Source organism: Rattus norvegicus, chromosome 1 (genome assembly GCF_021556685.1).
Source record: "Rattus norvegicus strain SHRSP/BbbUtx chromosome 1, alternate assembly SHRSP_T2T, whole genome shotgun sequence".
NCBI classification, from domain to species: Eukaryota; Metazoa; Chordata; class Mammalia; order Rodentia; family Muridae; genus Rattus; species Rattus norvegicus.
In genome coordinates this window covers 156,083,119-156,107,791 of record NC_141534.1, presented here as the reverse complement: position 1 = coordinate 156,107,791, position 24,673 = coordinate 156,083,119, and the positions used below count along the sequence as shown (strand labels likewise).

The 24,673-nt window shown below is 43.4% G+C and overlaps 1 protein-coding gene across 8 annotated transcripts in view; it reads right to left on the bottom strand.

Annotated features, from left to right (window-relative positions):
• The window catches only part of Me3 (malic enzyme 3), a 197,150-nt gene that overhangs the window by 153,997 nt on the left and 18,480 nt on the right, over window positions 1-24,673 (bottom strand).

The following is a 24,673-nucleotide window of genomic DNA, read 5'->3' as shown; positions in this document are numbered from 1 at the left end:
TGGCGAACCAGTGGGTTTACTGGCATTTCTTACAAGAGCCCTGGTGACTTGGGCGAGTACATCACCAGAAAGCCCCGCCCCCTGCATCGGGTGACAGATCGGTGACCACTCATGAGAGCTGCATGACTGGAGTTCCTTGTACACCTTTCATGCAGCTACACTACTGAAAAGTCTCCTCCCACAGTAGGGTATTGCTCATGTCACCTCTGAAAAGGGCCTCGTGAGTCTTCTGGGTTTCATAAGCTTCCCACGTCTCCCCAGGAGGGAGTGGTCCAATCTGGTGGAAACGGCTACAAGAAAGGGCTTGAGTTCAGATCCGCTTACAGGATACGGCATCACAGACTGTGCAATACATATCACATAGCTCCAGATTCCTCATTCTAAAAATTGTACTACACAGGAAGATCGTAAACAGTTAGTACAAAGGTTAAATGAGGTAATACATGTGAAGAACATTCCTGCCAAGTTCTCATAGAGGTCGCAATGCAGATACACCAGGGGCAGGGGAGATGGCTCAGTAGGTAAGAGCATGCGCTCAACATCTTACAGGTGTTGAGTTCAGTTCCCAGCACTCACATCAGCAGATCCATCTCCAATAAATCCAGTAAATCCAACAAACATGCCAATAAATCAAGCTCCAGGGGATCCAGCACCCTCTTCTGGCTTCCACATGCACCTGTGTTCTTGTGAAAATATCTATATACACATACACAGTATGTATTTTTTCAAATTAAAAGAAAAAAACCATAAGAATGAGTGAGGTTTAAGTCTGACTTGTCGTTGATCTGACCAAACGCAGGCCTTTGTCAACAACTTGCAATCTTTTTCACAGAAATAGCTATTCATATGACAGTGTATAGAATAACATTGAACCTGCAGCCTGAATTATTACACCGAGGGATGAACATGTGGCATTGATTAAAGCTTCTTTTCGGCTGCAAAATTTGACCTTGCTTTTCGATGTGATCCGCTTGGGAAGCAGAGAGAAGGAAGGGTGTGGACTGAGCATCATGCATTAATTAGGGGCAGCAAATTCATCTTCTGGGTATGAGCCTGATTAGCTAATTAGTGTTCTTCCAGCTATGAGAACAAAAGGGATCCATAGCAACAACTCATTTATTTACCCGGGGAATGAGGTTTTTCATGGAACTAAATTTTCTGATATAATTAGATGGCTTTGAAAGTGCGAAGTTTTGGTATTTTGGGATAAAAACTGAAAACTAAGATCGGCTATCTATTTCCTATTCCAGATTGCAAACATCTGTGTTATCTTCCCTTGAATCAGTGGCCCTGAGCACGGTATCTGGAGTTTACCAGCTGTTCGGTAACTGCTTTATTGAAGTGAAGTGTATGACTCACGTTCCTGACCTTAAGCAGAGGGAATAGATATGATCAGCCTTATCATTAAGTGCAGTCACTGTTCTAATCGCAGTAACCCGGGATCGGTTCACGCCCGTGAGGCCCTCTGAGGCAATTTGCTCTCGTCAAATGGTCTAAGATGTGACTTTAGGCTTATTTTTCCGGCTTGCTTTTTAAGTTTTCCATCCTCTCTCTTATCAAAAAGGCATCAGCCATTGTGGCTACCCATCCTGCAGAGGTTAGCTATTTTCTCACGTGTTCTTCATTGAGATTCCAGAAACCCAACTGGTTAAGATCTTAAAAACAAGAGCTGGCCTAAGAGGACACAGAGCTAGAATCTGCACTCAGATCCTTAGGTTGCAAAGGCATTTCTACAACACAGCACACAGCACCATGACGACTGCATTAGGAAGGCCAGTTTGTTTCGTTGTTGGTTTTTATTTGTGCGCCGATGCCCATGCCTTTTCATTGATTTCCTTAAGGAGAGACAACAGGCAGGGCCTCTGGTATTCCTAACCCTAACCCCAATCCTGAGGTAGCTTCAGCTACTTGTTTTTCTTAATATAATACATCTTTTTCTGTTCAAAAGCTTTAAAATTCCAGCTAAATCTCCCAACCTCCCCCGCCCCCACCCCCCAACACCCACACAACTTCAGCCCAAGTGTTTTTAGCAGACTGGCTTCACCTGACCCTTAGTCCCTTGTCTCAGAGCATTTTCCCATCAGAGAGTGAGCTTTCTCAGGCTTGTGATTGGTTAAAAAACACAGCTCTGTCCTAGCTCCTGGGGAGACAGCTTCCTACCAAACAAGGCCTGCGTTGGGATCCGGGGGTCTGTGGATGTTAGGGGTTCTTCCAGGTCTGTCAGTGAAGTGCCCAGACCATAACGTTTCCGTCTTGAGTTGAGATGAGAAATTTAAAAAACCTGCATCGATTCTCACTATCTTCAAATTTCTCCGAAATGGCTTCAGGAAAAATTCTTGGCCCATTTGATATGTTCATTGTCCATCTTAATAGAACCGTCTATGTAACTAATAAAAAGAGAAAACTGGGGCTGGGGATTTAGCTCAGTGGTAGAGCGCTTGCCTAGCAAGCGCAAGGCCCTGGGTTCGGTCCCCAGCTCCGGAAAAAAAAGAACAAAAAAAAAAAAAAAGAGAGAGAGAGAGAGAGAGAGAGAAAACTATCACTCTGAGGAGTCCTATCCAGGCCTAAAGTCAATGGACAGAAAATACGTTTTTATTGGCACAGAATTTATGACACTTATGAACAATGAAGGTTAATCGCAGTTTTAGAAGAAAATAAAACAAGTAAAAAAAAAAAATCCACTCAGAGCTCTTAGTCTTAGCTAATCCTCGTGGTGAGCAGGATTCTCCGAATTCTTCATCCCTGACACTTGGCCTGAGAATTTCTCTTGAGTAATCAACAGGCCAGGACTGGTTTCATCACTTTAAAAAGAATTTGCTTTTATTTTCTTTTGAAGAACTTTTTATTTTTTAATTTAATTTTTTTAAGTGAAACAGGGCCTCTCTGGGATAATCCAGTGGCTAAAATATTCTGTGATTCTCCCACCACAGCTCCACAAATATTGGGGTTACAAGTGTGTGCTACTATGCTTGACTCTTTGAAGTATTCTTAAATTTAAGTGCATCCCTTCCCCTTCCCTATCCTCTTTCCTCTCCCCTCCCTTCCCATCTCTCTACAGTACAATAAAGGCAGGATAGACGCTTTCTTTTATAACCAGTTCCCAGAGTTTATACTTGTTTTTATGAGTAGGATTGTATCTGAATGCCAGTTGACCTAAACCTCAAGATTAGGGTAAAATTAGTTTTCTAGACAGGCAACACACAAGTTATAATCATAATTTAGATCAGAAAAATGGATAGGATGGACAGCTCAGCAGAAGATTTTAATTAAAGCAGATTATAAAAATAGTTATTGGGTAAATTAATTTTATATATTCACTACACAGGTTGGTTTCAAAACTCATGACTCTCCTGCCTCAGTCTCTAAATTGACTACAGTTCTATAGCACCTCACCCAGCTCTTTGGATGGACTTTTATATAATAACAATATTGAACATTTGAAACAAAAAGTGAAATTTCCTTTTTCTCGGTAAATGTTTTATATTTTTCTAAATTTATAGGAGCTTTTTGGACAATGTAGTCTAGAGATGCTAAAATTTTGATTGGGATCAGTTTTGAAAAACTGTTAGTGGATGCCTGTAGCGTTGAATTACATATTAAATCGAATCAATCAAGCTCAAGAGGCATTGATTGATTAATGATGCCTGCATGGTCAGAGTATAGTAGGGAGGCAAAAGACTTGTGGAAGGATGTGTGACAATGAACCTGTTCCAGGCATTTATTGTTTATTCCTCCTTTTGAAACTACAGTTTAAGGAAGGAAAGTGGAGAAGTTAAAGTCAGCCAATGTTTTTGCAAACATTTGCAACACAGAATTGAATCTCAGCAGTTCTGGGCTTTAGAGTACAATACCAATGGGAATCATTAATGAATGTAATACATATTCCTGACATAGTAGATGGATAAATACAGTTACCATAATAGAAAGACTCAAGGACCACAATCCTATATTGATGTCATCTTCAAAGTCATACGGTACATAAAATAAAAGGCTGCTTGCCACATAATCACTGTGCTCAGAGATGAGAATTCTGTCTGTTGCAGCATGGGTTTTTTCAGAGGCCCGAGTGATTTCTGATTCAGTTAAGGGTAAGATCTTTCTCATACATAGTGGTAGCTACCTGCATTCTCAGCATTTGAGAGATCCAAGCAGGAGGATGACCATGAGTTCTACACCAGTTTGGATTATACAATAAGATCTTGTCTCAAAAATATAATCAAACAGACCTCCAAAGAATTAACAAGCGCTCAGAGGACCGACCCTTGGACCACAGTTGAAAACGCATGAACTAGCTTCAGTCCACAGCTTAGCATGACCTCAAGTCACTAAGACGCCCATCTTTGCCTCAGTCTTATGACCCTCTTGCTTAGGCTCCCCAGGCTGCAATGACATGTGTGTGGCACACTATCTGACTGAAAGTGGAACTCTAATATGAACCTATATGGGAGCTGTGAGAGGTTCCAGAAGTAGAAGTTGTCTTACTAACAAAAAGACACTGAGGGAATTCCAGAATTCAGTCGCAGTATCTCCCCAGACCTTTCTGAAAACTACTATCTCGTCTTATCAGGCACCTCTATAATCTCCTTTCTGTTTGTCTTGGAATGAAGCTTGGTTTTATTATAACCAGAGGAATTAGGGTTTGCTTTCATGTGCAGTGCCTGTGAAATTGTAGATTCTCTGTTAGTTTTCTCTCAGCCAATACACAGAATCCCGAAAAACAATGCTTACTTCATAAACAGCTTTGAGACCTCCTCTATTTCTCTCCTCTGATTTAACTGGATTGTTGATGTTGTTATGATCAGACGTAGCAAAGTTATATTGGTGGCCTGACCAGAATGAGTCTATTAGCGGGCTTCAGCTTTCAGAACCAATGTGTTTGTCTTTTCCACACTTCTGCCTTCCTATATAGATAACCTTCTGATGCTTTTGAATGAACTTCTACTCTAGTGTCAGAGGGAAGGATGAGGAACAATGGGCTACTCTGAAGACCAGACCTTGGAGTGCTTCACGACCTGTTCTGGGAAAGTAGCTTACTCCAGGAGAAGCTGCATTGTACAAGGCCTGTATAGCTCAGCTCGTGTCTGGTCTTTGTGGCAGAGTGATGAGACAGGAGATAGACATGATGTAGGAAGCAACAAGCACATTGTCCTGAGGTGAGGGAGTACCATTTAGCTATGCTTCCCCACCCCAAAAAATATTTGCTTTCCTTGGGATCTTGAATGAAAAAAATTTCTTTTTGTCCTGAACAGAATATGATGTAAAAAATCCCAGTTCACAGCCCTCATTAGACACTAGCAGCAGTCAACAAACATGTGTAGGAAAGTCGTTTTCAGAGATTGTCTCCCTGGGTTTAGTGACAATGAGTGTTGTGATTTTTTTTCTTTTATTTGATGCAATATTACACTAAATGAGAAGTGTAGCTGATCACGTGTTCCAGATATCTGTAAGGACAGACAAAGTATATCATTTGTTCAAAATGAAGGAAACACCTTATCACCTGGAAGCTCATTGTCACCAACCAGCTGAGTTCTATTTTTTCAGCTCATGACTGGGGAGAAATGGCCCTTGAGGTCAGACAGACTGGAGTGTGAATCTGCTCCCATTAATAACTGTTCCCTTAACTTATCTATGACACAGATTTCTCTTCCATTTATTCAGTCACTCGACAAGCATTTATTAAGAACTTCCTATCTGGCAGAACTTGTGGCAGGCTGAGGGGATCTTTTGGTTAGCAGAAAAGGTGAGAAGCCAGTCTAATGAGAGATCGAGAGAGACACTGGGCAAGACTCACAAGGGAAACAGTGGAGGCACCATGGTGTCCTCTAAGAACACAGCCCTTGGACTAAGAACGTCTGTGTTCCACATCTGTTGTTATGTTCTCTAGCTGAGTGTTTCCTTGAGTAAATATTTTCACTTATCTCCATGTTACTTTGATCCCCTGGAAAGTGAGACTAATGTGTCACTCTGCACTGCCTTTCGGTGAAGTTTGAACATTGAAAATTGTGCCGAGGTGCTCTGGGATGTGGCTCTCACTAGAACTTTCATTAAATATAGCTAATGAAATGGAGAAACAGTGTACAGTACCATAAAGGCAGGGTAGACGCCACTGGTGATGTCATGGGAAACCTTTTAATACTAGTTATTAGATCACACTCCTTTTGTCATAAACCCACTTCTCTATCACCTGGTCAGGTGATTGGTCAGGACTGGGATGCTGCAAACCAAAGATTTGCTTTGCAAACTGCTTCCCTGTTCAGCTCTGTTGAGATGGAGCAATGGAGAGAGACTGAAGGTAGACACGACTTGTTGTCTTCTACTTTCTGGGTGGTTTATGTGATCAAACCTGGGCAGGGTTCTTCACCCGCCCAGATACCTGTATCACCAGGTATACCAGCATCACCAGCAGCAGATATGCTCTGTGGAAGCATTCAGGAGGGTGCACAATTTTCTCACTGTTTCTAAAGCCACTTCCATCAAACCCTGCCCCAGAGCTGCCTGCCCCAGGCAGCTGTGCTCCCTCTTCAGAGGTTCAGGCCCCCTCCCTAGCTTTCTACATTTTAAGAATTTTAAGTCTTACTAGAAATGGCAGCTGCTTCCTACACTTGCCACCTCATGAAATTTTAGAGCAGGTCATTGAGATTTTCATCTGAAGGAGCAGATAGTAAATACTTCAGACTCTGTGGGGCACATGCTGTCACTGCTGCTTATTTATCTGACAATCTTTATTGAAGTTACAAAAAAAAAAGAAAAAACCCCATAAAAACATTCTTAGTTCACTGGTCAAACAAAAAACAGGCCATGAACTGGATTTGGTCCACAGGCCACAGTTTGTCAATCTCAGCTTGAAGTTTCCTTTTCTCTTTTATGTTACCTGGTTAATAGTTTTTAAACAATTTAAAATTTATCAAATTATTTAATATTGGCAGTGACTTTAATCCTAGTACTTGGGAGGCAGAGACAGGCTTATCTCTAAGTTTGAGGCCAGCATGGTCTACAGTGAGTTCTAGGACATTCAAGGTTACACAGAGAAACCCTGCCTCAAAAAACAGAAAAAAAAGCCACTATTAAACAATTTAAATAATTAAAGACATACTTAATAAGTCAGCCTATTATTTTCATCGCTGTTGTTCAAATGGCTGGTTTGGTGATTTCTGACTCTCTCCTAGACACTGATAGATGTTATGGAGAACAGGAGGACAATGGAGAAATAAACTTCATCAGTAAAATGGGATGGGGACCACTATACAACTGCCATGTCAGAGAGGCAAGGACTGGAGAGCCCATGAAAGACCTCAGAGGACAAACTAGGGGTTGAGCTTTTCAAGTTAGATAGAACACAGGCTCATGCCTGGATTTTGAAAATATCTTCATGGGTAAAACAGAGTATGGCAAGGCCTAAGCGAGCTAATGTTTATAAAAGGGCTTACAAGTATCCAACAAATTCTCAACAAACCTCAGTTCCCCCCTTGTGTTCCCTGAGTATCCGTGGCTCTGAGAACCGTGCAACCAGATCTGCTCAGCTTCGGTGGTGTTCAAGGTTAGAAGGACGCCTTCTTCAAACAGTGAAAAACCTCTCTGCCAGTATGCAAATCAATATTAAGCATAATTTCTTTTGTTCTTGCATTGCCCAACCACAAATATAATTTTTCAATCAGACTCAGAGTGAAATTACCAAGGTTCTGAGAATTCTGTTCATGGCCACTTGGCACACATGTCCTTGGCAGCTTTTCTGCTGACTCGTGATGGATTCAGTATCAACCTCAAAATCACAGCCCTTGGGACTCAGCAAATGTTCTAATGTCTCCTCTGACAGGCAGACTGAATGCTTAGCAGAAGCTTGCGTACCTGGAATAAAGAAATAGCTCACGAGGCTGACCCTGTCCAGAGGGGCCTACAGACTTAGCAAGCTTTCCTAGTAGCACCAGTTGCACTCACAAAAGAAGAGTCTTGGTTTTACAGATGGAGAAAATAGTTTCTGGAATGAAAAAAGGAAAATGCCACCTTCTCAGGAATGTTTGTGCCCAGTGAGCATTTGCTAAGCCCTGTGCTGTGCAGACTGGGGGATAGTGAGGAAGACTAACGGGCATCCTCCTTCCTGGAGTATACAGGTTAAGAGGGAAGAATCACACTCTCAAAAGGTAAGAATGCAGCACAGAGCTGAGATGTAAGCACACAAAGAATTCCCAAGCCAGTGTATAAGAATGGCCACCTTTTGGCTCCCACAATCAGCACGATGGGCAGTAGGCGTGAGCAGCTGCTCCCCAGCCTTACTACTCCTGTCACCAGCATCCTTCCAATATTGTACAGAAACTTCTTCTGGGATCTGTTCCTGAAGCAGCAGATGATTAAGTAGACTCGCGCCCACACACAGAGGTGTGTTATCCTAGGTGGTGGTACTTAATTCTTCAATTTTGGTTATACATTTGAACTACTTGGCATAGTCAGACCAATAATCAGAATCTCTAGAGTGAGCATTGAAGTTAGAATTTAAAAAAAATCCCAGCAATAATTTTTAAAAGATCATCCCAGCAAAGTTTAGGTGGAGAGCCACTGTTCTAAAGTGAGTCCACCCTGATCTTGCAGAGTATTTGATAAGGCACTCAGCTGAGCATGAGAATCACACATGTGTACCATCAGGATTACAGGGGTGGGGGTTACAGGTGTGTGCTACCATCATCAGGATCACAGGTGTGTGCTACATCAGAACTACAGGTGTTTGGTACCAACAGGATTAAAGCTACCATGCTAGGTTCAGGGCCTGTGTGCAGTCTTTCCTGGAAGCTCTTCAAGTTTCTGTGCTTAACCGTCTGTCTAGGAACCACATTCCAGTTTAGGAACTGGTTGAGGCAGTCAAGTCAGGCAGTGCATATGCAAACTTACTCAGACCTCTCCGATGTATGGGATGTGACTGAATTCTTCAGATGCTGTGCCCCAGGTTCATCTTCCCACTATCGGGGGAGTATAGACTGACACAGAAAGAAGCCTCTAGATCTCATTTTCTTTTCAATTGGCAAGCAGGGGAATGAAAAAGCCAAAGATGATGTGCCGATTGTGGTCTCTGTCTGATAATCTAGTGAGCCTGGAAACCGGAGCCCCACTATCTTTCTCACCAGGTCATGAGAATGTCTAGCGTCCCGAGTTCATGTCCTTGAACTTGTGTTTCTTTGTCATAACACTGTTAGCAGCTGGGTTATTTATTCCCAGAGGCTTGGCTCTGTCTGTATGGCTTCAAAACACGTTTCAAGAGACAGAGGCCAGACTTAGTTTCATTTGTTTTCTTAAAGAACCCTTTCAATAAAAACAATTAAAAACACTGAAGCAGCCTTTTCAGTTCAAGAAAGTAGGCAGACTAAATATCACGTTTTAGACCAGACCCTCCCGTTTCCCGCATGGTTAGAGGTGACACATTCCATTTACCTGGAATTTATCCTGGTTACAACATCCTTCATCATTAGAGGCTTAATAATTTATAAAGATAACCACTTAAGGTTTTACTCGCTGATAGAAAAATACCAGCCATCTTAGTTAGGTGTTTTTGTTGCTGTGATGAAATGCTGGCCAAAAGCAATTTGGGGAAGAAAGGGTCTATTTGGTTTATGTGTCCCGATCATAGCCTTTATGAAGGGAAGTCAGGGCAGGAGTTGAAGCAGAGGCCATGGAGGAACACTGTTTACTAGCTTGCTACACTTGCTTTCTTATACACCCAAGACTGGCAGTGGGCTTGGCCATTCCACATCAGTCATTAACCAAGAATATGTCCCATCCTCTTATTTATAGGCTGTAACTTTAATTTTTTTCAAAACCTACTTCTAACGATGGTTCTTAAATGCTCTGACTTCCCTTTTAGCCCGCCACTCACCAGAGGTAATGGAAAAGAAAGAATACTGAGGGAGTGGAAGTGTTTGGAAAGGTTCTTTGGAGCAACTCCTGTCTGCATTACTGGCAGCTCTGTTTGTAGGTGGGCAACGGCAGCTCGACACTTGCAAACACTTTGTGCATATACAGTAGTCTAGTTCGGTAGTGTCAGGATAGCAGCAGCAGTGGCACAACCAAGCAGAGACAGCCAGGCCTCAGCCTTGCACAGGTCAGCAAGAGGAACCAGGAGGGACGCCAGGAGAAGTTCTCTATTGTGCCTCTCTCAGCAAAGCGAAGAGCAGCAAAGACTGGAGACCAACAAGAGTTGCACAGCTAGCTGTACCAGCAAGCCTAGCTCAGCCTCCTTCACTGTCTCCCGAGCCCTTTTTATATGCCCTTCAAACATCACGTGTCCTCCATGAGTCTTGCCTCAGCACACATATCTGTCTCAGCTGACATCACTCTGACAATTAGCTGGAGTCCTCACCTTCGGCAAAAAGCTACCGCATACCACCAGAAGTTTTTTTGGTGTATTTCTCTCTATGGAGTCCTGACTTTGCAATGTAAGGTGGACCAATACATGTGTGTTGTCAGCGAAGAATCCTTTATTACGTGTCTTTTCACGTGCTTGCTTTAACAAAACATCCTTTCTCCTGTATCTGCTTCAGTGGGACATTCCTTCACAAGTCTGCCTTAGTTCACCTCTGTCTGCTTCAGGAAAACACTTCTTCACATGTTTGCCCCAGCAAAACACCATCCAGCATAAGTGACTTTCCAAAGAACCCTTAAGTTTCCACTTCAATAGGCCAATGCAATGGAGTCAATTCTTCCATTGAGAGCCCCTTGTTCCAGCTAAGTCTAGGTTTGTGTCAAGTTGATAGAAACCAACAGTACCCTAGCCTTCGAATATAAGCACAGATTGTACTATCTTGGTTATCTTCTAAACATTCATATTTCCAAGGTAGCTCCCAGGGGTCAGGAGTGGCTTTAAAAATACAGGCTAGGGATCTTTAGGCTCATGATACCAGTAGTAATTCTGAACTAATGAGCCAATCTCAGAGCTTACCTAACTGTCCAAGCTTCACCACCTACCCAGTACCACCAGCTGTCTCCTAACAAGCTTTGCCAGGTAAAAAGTCACCACTCAAGTTAGATATGAATAGCAATGTGGGTTTTAACTGCTAAGCTTTAATTCTGCTACGCTGGAACCATGACACCAGGGTAGTATGAAGCATTTAAGAAGGAACCAAGCCTGACCAGCTGAGCCTAAAATACTTCAGCACCCCAGAACCAGAGGAACCCCAGGGGCTCTGCTGGTGCTGGATTGTCACAGACTGAAATTCTATTAAAAGCATCCATGGCCCTTATGTGTTTTATGCTGGCCTTGTCACTAGTGTGCCAGCAAAAGGCTTCAGCCTCCTCTATTCCCAATAAAGGGGAAAGAGCCTGTGGTGGGCACATGGCTGCCTACCAGGGCAGCTTGGCTGATACCATATTGATTGGACTGTTTTGTACAAAAGACAGCGCTTTGAAGGCTGGGCTACCTACCAGTGGAATACACAGTGGTCTGTGAGGGACAGTTCAGTGGCTTTTGTTTTATATTACTTTCTTCTTTCCCATAACATCATGGTACATCATGCTGCTTCAGTGGCAGATCGCTGGGACTGTCTTTTTAGACCATTCTGTCTTCTGAGGACAGAACTTCTGCTTCTTTTTGTGTAGTAATGATCAAACCCAGGACTTCTGTGTGCTATAGTTCCAATCTCAGAGAGAGTCTCTCTCTCTCTCTCTCTCTCTCTCTCTCCCTCTCCCTCTCCCTCTCCCTCTCTCTCCCCACATGGGTATGTGTCTGTGTGTTTTATTGTTTATGTTTGTGCGCACATACATGAATGTAGGTGTGGGTATGGGCATGCACTTTTGTGTGGAGACCAGAGGTAGATGATAGCCATCTTCCATTATCAGCCTTCCCTTCTCTGTGAACCTGGAACTCATTGACTTAGGTAGACAGTCTGGCCAGTGAGTTCACCCCCCCCCCACCCCCAGTGGTTATTGACACAAGCTATTGCACCTAGCTTTTTTATTTTTTTAATTTTTTTTTATTAACTTGAGTATTTCTTATTTACATTTCGAGTGGTATTCCCTTTCCCGGTTTCCGGGCAAACATCTCCCTAATCCCTCCCCCTCCCCTTCTTTATGGCTGTCCCCCTCCCCACCCTCCCCCCATTGCCGCCCTCCCCCAAACAATCATGTTCACTGGGGGTTCAGTCTTAGCAGGACCCAGGGCTTCCCCTTACACTGGTGATCTTACTAGGATATTCAATGCTACCTATGAGGTCAGAGTCCAGGGTCAGTCCATGTATACTCTTTAGGTAGTGGCTTAGTCCCTGGAAGCTCTAGTTGTTTGGCATTGTTGTTCATAAGGGGTCTCGAGCCCCTTCAAGCTCTTCCAGTTCTTTCTCTGATTCCTTCAACGGGGGTCCTATTCTCAGTTCAGTGGTTTGCTGCTGGCATTCGCCTCTGTATTTGCTGTATTCTGGCTGTGTCTCTCAGGAGAGATCTACATCGGGCTCCTGTCTGCCTGCACTTCTTTGCTTCATCCATCTTGTCTAATTGGGTGGCTGTATATGTATGGGCCACATGTGGGGCAGGCTCTGAATGGGTGTTCCTTCTGTCTCTGTTTTAAACTTTGCCTCTCTATTCCCTGCCAAGGGTATTCTTGTTCCCCCTTTTAAAGAAGGAGTGAAGCATTCACATTTTGATCATCCGTCTTGAGTTTCATGTGTTCTATGCATCTAGGGTAATTCGAGCATTTGGGCTAATAGCCACTTATCAATGAGTGCATACCATGTGTGTTTTTCTGTGATTGGGTTACCTCACTCAGGATGATATTTTCCAGTTCTAACCATTTGCCTACAAATTTCATAAAGTCATTGTTTTTGATAGCTGAGTAATATTCCATTGTGTAGATGTACCACATTTTCTGTATCCATTCCTCTGTTGAAGGGCATCTGGGTTCTTTCCAGCTTCTGGCTATTATAAATAAGGCTGCAATGAACATAGTGGAGCACGTGTCTTTTTTATATGTTGGGGCATCTTGTGGGTATATGCCCAAGAGAGGTATAGCTGGATCCTCAGGCAGTTCAATGTCCAATTTTCTGAGGAACCTCCAGACTGATTTCCAGAATGGTTTTACCAACCTGCAAGCCCAACAACAATGGAGGAGTGTTCCTCTTTCTCCACATCCTCGCCAGCATTTGTTGTCACCTGAGTTTTTGATCTTAGCCATTCTCACTGGTGTGAGGTGAAATCTCAGGGTTGTTTTGATTTGCATTTCCCTATGACTAAAGATGTTGAACATTTCTTTAGGTGTTTCTCAGCCATTCGGCATTCTTTGTTTAGTTCTGAACCCATTTTTAATAGGGTTATTTGTCTCCCTGCGGTCTAACTTCTTGAGTTCTTTGTATATTTTGGGTATGAGGCCTCTATCTGTTGTAGGATTGGTAAAGATCTTTTCCCAATCTGTTGGTTGCCGTTTTGTCCTAACTACAGTGTCCTTTGCCTTACAGAAGCTTTGCAGTTTTATGAGATCCCATTTGTCGATTCTTGATCTTAGAGCATAAGCCATTGGTGTTTTGTTCAGGAAATTTTTTCCAGTGCCCATGTGTTCGAGATGCTGCCCTAGTTTTTCTTCTATTAGTTTGAGTGTATCTGGTTTGATGTGGAGGTCCTTGATCCACTTGGACTTAAGTTTTGTACAGGGTGATAAGCATGGATCGATTTGCATTCTTCTACATGTTGACCTCCAGTTGAACCAGCACCATTTGCTGAAAATGCTATCTTTTTTCCATTTGATGATTTTGGCTCCTTTGTCAAAAATCAGGTGCCCATAGCACCTAACTTTTTTTAATGCACCATTTTAGTGCATTGCATGCAAATTCTTTCAAAGCAGCCCAATTTTAGGCAAAAAACAAGCCACCTGCAGTGTTTGCTTCAGACAAGTTCCAAATGCCAAGAGATGCCAACAGGATGAGGTACATTTATGGAGTCAGCCTGCAGCCCAGAGGAAACATACTCCTTGGCATCCTCTTTGAATATTCACCTCCAGTATTTCTCCTCAGAAATTGCTGTTTCATGAATAACCATGTTAACAGGAATGAGTCCTGCTGCAGATTGAAGCCAGGGTATTAAAAGACTGAACATCTTGTTTCTCAGAGTCCCATAGGTCACAGTCAATGGGAAGCCATGCAGATGTGAAAGCAAGCTGAGATGTTAATCAGGGATGCCCAAGGCAAGCTGATAGAGGCCACCCAGGACCTGGGAAAGAGAGAGTCAGAGCCTGCAGGGGGTGGAAGTTGCTGTGGAAATCTCATTTCCAGTGAAGGCAGCAGGGAGGGTGGAAAGGCATGAACAGGACAGAAAGGCATGGGTGAAGGACTGGTCCAGTCAGCAGAGGACCCCAGGCTTTGACCCATAAGGTTCTGGACAATCAGAGGTAGGGAACAGTGGGGTTTTGTCGGAGGATGTAATATGCTAAATTGCAGGGTTGGGTTGAATAGAATCTTTTAAAAGGCAGCTTGAACATTGCGGTTCTGCAGCTCCATTTTGGGCAAATATGCAATCTGCTAAAGGTCATGGCAGAACTTGCATTTGAGTTCAGTGATTTCCAGTTCTAAAGTCCAGATTTTCAACCCCTCTACTCACCTGCATTCGTCTCCTCTCACACTGATATCTTGGTGACTCATTAAGAGGGACCAACAACTTAGGGATCCAGTCAAGGACTTTCCTACACTAATGCTGCCCCCCTTTAAAACTGCCTTGAACCTTTAACCTGTGAGATGTGAAACAAGATGAACAACCAGAGCCACTCTCACAACACTGAAGCCATAGACCTCAAGGAAGGTTAATTCCCTAATCCAGTTGTAAATCCAAATCTTGGTAAACTTTAAAAAACTCTCGCATTTTCTCCAACCTACCAAATCAAAAGCGTCTTGTCTTCAGACCTTCAACCCTCCTAATGATGTGGCCTTTTAATACATTTCCTCATGCTGTGGTGACTCCAATCATTAAATTACTTTCACTGCTTCTTCATAAATGTAACTTTGTTACTGTTATGAATTATAATGTAAATATCTGTATTTTCCAGTGGCCTTAGGCAACTTCTGTGAAAGGGTTGATTGACCCCCAAAGGGATCATGACTCATAGGCTGAGGACCACTGTTTTCAGAGTTTCTCTGTTAATTCATGGCAAAATACAGTCTAGGGGAGCTTTTGTGATAATCAATACTACCACTAATAATGGGAATTGTGCTCCCTACTGTGTACTAGTGTTCTGTGAGATAGCAAGGGACTATTTCATCATCTCCTCATTGACGATAAAGAATGGAGGTTCAGAGCGGTTAGGTATCTTGTCCACAGCAACACAGTGGCTGCTATTCCTGCTCAGTCACAATACTGACTCAGAAGCCAAGGTCTAATGGACCAAGTAGGTTGAAAAGCAATGTGTTTAGGAGATGCTGGGAGAAAAGGCACCTGTGTTCTCCTGGGACATCACCACTTCAATCTCACAGTCTCGAGGGAAGTAATAGGACTGGTTAAGGCCAGGAGTAAATGGAGGAGTTAAGAGGTCAAATGGACTGCCGTGCAGAGCTGAGTAGCACATTCTTTGCTGTGTTATATGCTGCAACTCGCTTCCCTAGGATTGCATCTGCCTAGAGCCTGGTCTAGGAATACCAGGAAGATCCATTAAAAAGGTTTCCTGAGGGGAAGCCCTAGGTCCTGCTAAGACTGAACCCCCAGTGAACTAGATTGTTGGGGGGAGGGCGGCAAGGGGGGAGGATGGGGAGGGGAACGCCCCTAAAGAAGGGGAGGGGGAAGGGGGAGTTTGCCGGGAAACCGGGAAAGGGAATAACACTCGAAATGTATATAAGAAATACTCAAGTTAATAAAAAAAAAAAGGTTTCCTGAAGAGCAAGGGGACTTGGGACTTAGTACCCAGGTTAGTCAGTCTCCACATTTACAAATAACAAGTTTCCATGTACTCCATTGCTAAGGCTGAGGGTCCTTCCAACACCATACACATCAATTCTTTAGTTACATACTAGAGAGCTGGCCAAATCTATAGCAAGCTTCCACTCACCATGACGAGGGGCTTGAAGTAGTCATAGAGCTGCCCCTGGGCCTTGGGTAGAGAAACTGGTTGACCCACGAGGCGAGTGATAGTAAGGACCAAAGCTTCCCTCAGGGTAACCTGAAGGTAAACCTCATGGACACTGCTTCTCCACAAAAGTGCAAACCTTGGGTCATGGCTACATTGACAGGAAACATGTGGGGAGGAAGAGTTTTCAGAATTCCTTTCCCTCAGCCCTCCCATTCATGAGTCAACTGCCACAGCTGAGCCATATTTTGTCACTCTTCTCTGGAGCACCCCACAGCTCCAGATCCCAGAGACACAGAGTCAGGATGTCGAGGGTTCCCACAGGAAAATGCAGTGTGTATCTGGTATGTATTTTGGTGGTGACCACTAAGTCACCACCAACATGGCTGAGCATTTGGTTTCTTCGTTTCTGGCCACAGGAACTTTCCCAAAGAATTTTGAAGCACTTTATCATCTCCATTCTGCTTACTGTGTCACAGAGGGATGGTACTAATGAAACACCACAGCATTGGGGAGACATTTAATTACTTTCTGTATCTCACATACTGATCTGAAAGCTCGGAGAGGATTCAGTTCACTTGGTGCTTCTAAGGACTCTATTATTGATCTTGCTTTGTAGGCCAGGAAACTGAGCATAGCATATTTTAGGAATCTTCCCAAGCACTCATGGATAGGGAAGGCAAATCCAGAATTTGAACCTACAGTAAGTCTTGTTGTAGGACCTCTGTTTAATGACATCTTACAACACCTAATTAAAACACAGGAAGGCAATAGCATGGGGAAGGAGTGTAAAAAGAGAAATGAGACGGTACTGACAGGCTGTTGAGGATGCTGAGATTTTGGGTGTGGTAGTAATGGAGATGTCTACAGAGATGTCTAAATTGCAGGTCAAGATTTTCCCTAAACCCAAGTGAATACTGTTCTCATGCTAGAGGACAGTGCTCAGGGGGCCTAGGGGAAGAGAATTTGTCTGTCGGACACATTCATTCAGGGTTTCATAAATCAGAAGTGTTTACCGGGGGCTGTAGGGCTTTCTAGGCACCAATAACAATGAGATGTAGTTTACTGGGTCCTTTTGGGGGCAGAGTAGATTAAGCAAAAGCAAGAAGGCATAGAACCAGTAAAGGGGTTGTGCTTTCTTAGTTAGAGGCAAAAGGAAACAATGAGAGGGTCAGGATGGAGAAATCTGATTAAAGAAGACTCTTGGCAATGTAGGCTTTATTTATAAAGCAAGCAGTATCTGTGACTCTTCCAAAAAGCACAGTGTTTAACAGTGCAAAGCTTTTGGAAGCTGTTTTCAGGGTGGGGCATGAGGGCTGACTGATGTAGGTATAGAGAAGCGAGTAGCAGGGCAGTGAATGGGTTTAGATTGACAGGCAGCTCCCAGACACATGGACTGCAATAGATGTACCGTGGAGAGGCAGGTTGGGACAGAGACCATGTGGATGGAAAATACAGGCATCATGAGCAAGGTGTCTATCCTGTTGTACTGATGAATAGACAGAAGGAGGCAGATTGTACTTTTAGACAATTTAGAACTTCAGAGTTGTAACAGATCCCAGTGATGGCCAAATAAGGTAGGCTTCACACAGGCTGCTGGGTCCCAGTGGAATGACCTGAGGCCACTAAATGGAAGACAGCTATGATATTATGAGGGCATTGATGTTGCATTCTCTCTTTTTTTTCTTTTTTTCGGAGCTGGGGACCGAACCCAGGGCCTTGCACTTGCTAGGCAAGCACTCTACCACTGAGCTAAATCCCCAACCCCTGATGTTGCATTCTTTACTTTAGAAAGCCACATTCAGTTTTCTCCTGTGTGGTTGTGCATGGTATTTTGAGGAGATGGGTCAAGGAAAGAGACCCTGGAGCTTGATTGCTCCAATATGAACCCCTGCGGAATAGCCTCATTTGAAGAACTTTCTGAATCTCTCTGTGCTTTAATTTTAAGATGGGGATAATAACTGCACTTGACTCCCAAAGTTATTAAGAAATGTGCAGCATTAACACCTGCACAAAGCTTAGGATAGTATTTGGCACACAGAAAACTATACATCATCAGTCGATGTTGCAATTGTCAATGTATAGGATATTTCTGCTTTTCAAGCCAAGCTCACATTTTCTACCTGATCTAGTTACCATGACAATGCTGTGAAGCTGCATCTCCACCATCTAGGCTGGGACATCTGGGCTTTATGCAGCTAAGTCATTAGCCTACATTTGGTGGTACTGCAGGCCACCAGATCTCTGATGCTCATTGGCTTTTAAGTATAGTCAGCAGGGAAGAGAGAGAACATCTTTCTCCGTTACTCCTGGCATAGTCTGTTAGTTCAGTTCCTGCATCCTGTTCCCAACATACTTGCCTCCTCATATCAATAGCCATCCTAGGCATGAAGAATGGGAAGGAAGAAAAAGAGGAGGAAGGAAAAAAATGGAATAAAGAAATAGGAAATAGGAAAGAGTTGGGTCTTTCTACCTGCCCACACAGAATGGAGGCTCTTATTCAAATTTTTCTCAACTGGAACCTGGCATTATGCAGGTAAAGCCCAGTGTACACACATTCCTGCTCTGCCTGTCAGGATGGTCTTCTTATTTCTAACCTGCTAGCAGCCTGAGTGGCTCCCTGGCTGGCAGGCTGTGTGCTAATATCCTGAGAGGAGAGACTATGCCAGCTAATGGACAGATGCCACTGGGGAGCACATCTTAAACCTGTGGCCTCTCTGTCTGATTAGTACACAAACCATAGGACGATCTGTCTTATTCAGTGCTCCAATGTACTTGCCCTGTAGTGAAACTGAGGACTTTGGTTTAAAATAAATTTACTGTGCCTTCTGAAAAGAATCTGAAAACGAAAGGATGTCTGGTAGTATTTTAGTGCTGTGCCCTTGGCATTGTCTACAGCACACAAAGTCTGCAGTTAGAGAGGATCACATTCCCACGCTGGAAAATGGTACTGGGTTTTTTGTTTGCTTCCTCTATTTTGTTTCTTATTCTGAAGAGAGAAAAAAAATAAAGATAGCAACCGGTTTGTCTATTGTCTTCTTGTTGGGGAACCTCTCCCAGGTTCCTTTGAACATAATACTCCTAGCTTACTATTGTAGAACAAGCTTAAAACTATGGTTGATGATAAGGAACAACAAACGCTCATTTAGACAGAATTCTCCATTTGTTTTTACTTGGCACTCGTGAGACAAAAACTATCAAATCCCAAGGAACCTCAAATGACCATTTATGAGAAGTGAGATAATACTGCCAGCTCTGGATGTCATTATGCACTGGTTAAAAAATTAGGAACTTCTCATGGAGTTTGGAGCTTTGTAGGTGACTTTAAAATGGCTCAAAACTGTGAGGCCATGGTGACAGGCCCTACACCCCACTTCTTACGTACAGCCCTACTCCTCTGTCCTCTCTTCATTAACACAATGAAGACAAATATTGCCATGCCGAGAGATGTTTAAGGCTAGATATCTGTAGTACTTTAACTCGTATGCTGCAGCCTGACTCCTGATGTGACAGCGTCTGGAAACAGATACTGAGGCTATGATCAGGTCATGAAGGTAGGCTCAGCTTTGGGATTTGTATTCTTGCAAGGTGATAGAGTTCTCTCAACATTTGCACAGACCAGAGAAAGGCCAAGTGAGGCCACAGTGAGAGGGATCCAGGAAAGAGATCCTCTCTTACACTCAGCCATGAGGATACCCTGATCTCCTATACTACTCTCCAGTATGCAAGTGTCCAGTGCATAAGCCTGCATGGCTGTGGCTGTTACCCTATCACAGTAGCCTGGGTTGAGATAAAAGGCATACAGACTGTGGAGAACCTGTGTCGTTTGCCAAAACAAGTGACTGATGCTATGCTCATCTCCGAAATAAAGACTCATTTGAGGAAGTTGAGGGATGAACACAGTCTGGCTAAATGGCAGAGCTAGGACTGGAATTCTGGTCCTTGAATTTGTCATTTCTCTCCCTGGAACTTCTGGGTCAGTTCTGCTTAAAATGGTCTTGTGCTTTGGGAATGCTGAGCTAGAGTACACACAAGGCTACTGAAGACCAGTTTGCAGATTGTGAGGATTAAGAAAGGCTTTGAGGCTCCTGTGGAATCTCATGCATCTGTGGGTGGGAAGAACGGGTTCAGTGTCAGGGTTGGGGCAGGGTTAAAGGTGTCTGGTTTGAAACGTATGGGGTTAAATTCTCTTTAGTACCTAGGGACACGTATTACTTCTCTGTGCCTTGGGGGAGTTTTTAACCTGTAGAGTGGGAGTAATTACTGTATATTCCCCTTGTGGATTTTATAAACTCTAGAATGAAACAACAACAACTGGGAAGTGCTTTGAGGGCACCGTGCGGATTGCAGCAAATACTCATAAAGAGAAGGATTGAGGCCATGGCCGCAGTGGATAGTGGTGGCCTTGCCTGACCACTACTGCCAGTACTAATTAGAAATGTCACTCCAGTGAAAGCCAAGAGTGACCACATTCATAGCCACCACTATTCCATACCTGCTGGGACGTTTCAGATTGGGAAACCAAGGCTCAGAGAGAACGGCCGTCAGCAGAACATGCATTCATGTTAGAATCGCAGCTGCCTAGCGGTACTTTAGCATTTCTGTTTGCTACGTGTGTGTGTGTGTGTGTGTGTGTGTGTGTGTGTGTGTGTGTGTGTGTGTGTGAGACCTTGGGAAAGTTAACTTCCCAGGTTGCAAATCTCTTTATCCAAGAAATGACAAATGACTACCTCAAAGGTGCTGTGAGGATGACATGAGAAAGAATACAGGAAGGTAATGGTAAAAATGTTAATTTATGTTTTCCCTTAATCACTCTTCCCATAAACTGTGTAGAAGCTAGCAAGGTGTAGAGTCCGACAGCTGCACTTTGGGTGTTGAGAAACAAAGGGGTGTGTTTGTACAGAGAGTGAAAAGCTAGCAGTGCAGATGGGGTATGCAAAGAACTTTTGTTGCCTCCCCCTTTACTCAGTATATTGAAGGAGGAAGATAATCGCAACTGGAAAATCAGTTCTCGTGTCTCTATTTGGAACCTCCAGTGGGTTTCAAGGCTGTAGAGGTTGAACATTAGAATCTACCTTAGAACAGAGAGGATGAGAATTAGAACTTACACAGAGATGTTAAGTGAGTCCTCAGTATTTTATTCAACTTGAAAAAGTTTCTATGTGAAGCACCTGGCAAGACTCTCAGGGCTGCAAAGTATCATAGAAAAGTCACTGTCCTTACGGCATTACAGAACATAGGCAAAGATAAGAGAAAAGTGCTTCACAGAAGTGTGATAAGGGTCACTGTAGTGGGATGAACATGGGTATGAAGTAGAAGATCCCTATATTTGGTCTAGGGCTCTCAGATCCAGGAGAAGAAAGGAGAGAGAACATGGCTTGGGTGCCTTTAAGAACTGTGAGGTTGGAGCACTCAGGTACTGGGAATATAGAGAGAAGTCAGAGGTAGGTTGAACTTCCGATCCTGAAGAGCCATGTATGGTATTGCGGGCTATGATTTTTGTGGTATAGGTTGAAGGGAGTCATGGAAACCTTTCTTTGAAGGGGAGTTCATGTTCTTAAAACCCTATCTGGTAGAGCATCCTCTACAAGAAGTTGTTAGAAGTAGAAATTGGAGGCAGAAGTGGGAGCAACGGAAGTCTCTGGAAATGCCTAGATAAGAGAAGGTGAGGTTCTGAACAGTCAAGTATTCAGTGAAGTCTCTGATGATGCCAGAGCTTGGGTTCGAGATATTATATTAATGAATTAGTGTGAATATGTGAATATATACAGGTGAGAACACAGGTCTACACACATGCACAGAAACAACTGATCATTGTGTGCTTCCTATAGAGCCTTGGTTTGTGTCCCACCCAGTTTCTTGTTCTTCATAGGACCTCTCTCCCCCAGCTCTGGCTCCTAACAGATTGTGTCTTAGGTACTCCATGTTCTCTTACTTCTCTGATACAGCAAACCTAAGAGGCTTTTCATTTGCTGACTAGCTTCAAAACCCAGAGTTTGAGGTAACTGAACATCACCTATGAGGCAGTGGTGCTAGGGACTTCCTCTTCTCCCAAACACTGTTAATTGCAGGGCAGGAGGCCTTGCCTAGGCACACACAGCACATCCAAGGTCATACAGCTTGGGAGCAGCACAGGTGTGTTCCCTTCTGCAATCAGACTTCTAAACTAACAGAGGCATTGCAGATACCAAGGGGAAAGGAGATTACCACTTACTGTAGGTTTTTATAAAAAAAATAAAAAGAAAAATGGTGATGATTCACAGTACACATTGTAAGAAATAAAAACTAACTACATGTTTCTTCATGGACTTTTTTTGAAGCTGTACTTTTTAAAGGGGCAGAAATTCTTGGAGTGGTAGGTGGGGAGAGACTCCTGTTGGCTGAACTGGCCTCGGACTTACTGTGTAGCTGCCATGACTTTAAATCTCTGATTCACCAGTCTCCACCTTCTGGGTGTTAGAGTGACAGGCACATGCCTAGTTTATGTGGTGCTGTGGATTGAACCTAGGACCTTGTGCCTGTTAGGCAAGCATTCTACCAACTGAGCCCCTCTTCTCTTCTAGCTCAAAGTTTCTGAAACTCTTATTAATATGGTGCCAAAGTTCGTAAAAGAGTTAAGAGACTAAATCAAATTCATTAGGAGCATTTGTCAGATGTGCTTAGGGAGCACTTCAGACAGATGTTATCATCTTAGGAGGCTGGGATTGGTGAGATCTTTCAAAATAGAGACATTTGGACATGAAGGATCGTGGAGTTAGCTTTTCCAAGCCCACACAGCCAGTATGTAGCATGTACAAGTCCCGAGGTCCCGGATTTCACAAGCTATACAGCCTCCATTGCTTACCTGGCGTCTCTCTCCATTAGAATGTGTAGGACTGTGCTCCCAATTGTGGTTGAAAAGACCCTAGGGAAGTCATCACCAGAGTGCATTCCTTATCTCTAAGAGAATGTTGGTTGGTTGGACGGAAAGGACTAGTCAATTACCAGCCATAGACATCTCCGGGTCAGAGCTTCAGAGACAATCTATTCGTCTGTAATAGATTCTTTCTGCTGCTTCACTCTGTCTCGGAAGTTAACTCTTTTCTATTGAAGTCTGTGGCTATTGTTTTCCTAATCATGAAATGTCTATTATTGCTGAGCCTATAAGGGAGCTGAAGAATTAATATCTTTCCATCACCAATAGAAACACTTGGGCTGAGTCTCCTCAGATAATCTGTATCAGGAGAATAAATAAAAATGATTCAATCTCAGCAGAATGCTTCTATTTTTAATTAGTACTCAGTATCTTGAAGCGCAAAGCTCCCCACCCAAATACTTATCCTAGGGGTAAACATGTCCCCACCCGTTGTTGTACCCCTGCTGGCATGGAGTGTACACTTCAGCATCTGAGTCCTGAGTGTAAGGGATGCCTGCATAACAAAGGCTCAGGGACACTCTGTGAGGAGTCTGTTCTGGAAACTGAATCCGAGCTTCCCACTGGTCTGCACTCAAAGTGAACGTAACGTTCAGAGGAACAAATGATTCATAGTCTCATTTATTTGAGTCTCAATGATCTTGAACAGAAATCCATTCTGTTTTCTTTAAACCAAGAGTTCAAAGGGATTAAAAATGGAGCTCTACATTAAGCAGGAAGCTTCAGGGAAAAGGAACCAGCATAGCTTTCCTAGGGACGCTATGAACATTTGGTTTCTCAGTTTTACATGGCTCCAAATCTCTAAGACAGCACCACTGGAGGACTGGAGATGGCTTGTAGTTATGTGTATGAGGAGATAATTAACTGAGTGGACCCAGTTTGAATCGGGATGCTCTTCTGACCAGAATGTGGATTTGGGATGAGGTCAGCATTGACCTGGAGCCTCAAGCCAAACCTTGCCACACGAGGTTTTCATTGCAGTGATCTCCATCAGTAGAGACTGGGAGGAGAAACATAAACACAGGTCCTTGAAGCAGGAAAACGTGGCAACAGTAAGACTGTGACTACGCTTCAGGGATTAGTTCAAATCCTTCCAGAGTGTCCCCTCCTTCAAAGGAGGGTTTAAGTGTGGTGACATCACAGGGCATTTTGGACTCTTGTGTAAAAGGCAGCCAGATGATATGGAGGAGAGACCAGTGTAGCTTTCGCCCCAGGCTACACCGGCTCACTCTGACTGCACAGGCTGTGGCCTCCTGTGGTTTCCTTAAGATGCTGTCTTATGTGCCAACAGTGTTAAGATGCACTACAGTGACAATGACCGGATCTGCCTCCTCTGGTCTGCTGCAGGTCTCACACCTCATCCTTATCCTTCCTCACCTCCCACTGTCTGATGTGTTCTACCTTCAGAATTGTGCTTCCCATAGGACACACTGCTTCTCAGTTTACACCACTAACATACTTTTTTGGGTTTAGCTTCTTTTCTTCTTGTTTCTACCATTGACTGTTAGTCCCAGATACATCACTCCCTCTCATCCTGTCCCAAGATCATCTCCAGGATGTTAACTTTTTTCCCACTTTCATATAGAGAAACATGGTGATTTTTTTTTAGATCCCAAGAGAGATAGATATCAACATGCTAATAACTAGGGCATTAGTAAAACACATATAATGACTTGTTTTCTGTTTTATTGGTGTCAGTGAAATACACATAAAAGCAGATCTTAAAAATACACACAGTTTCCCCAAAGTAG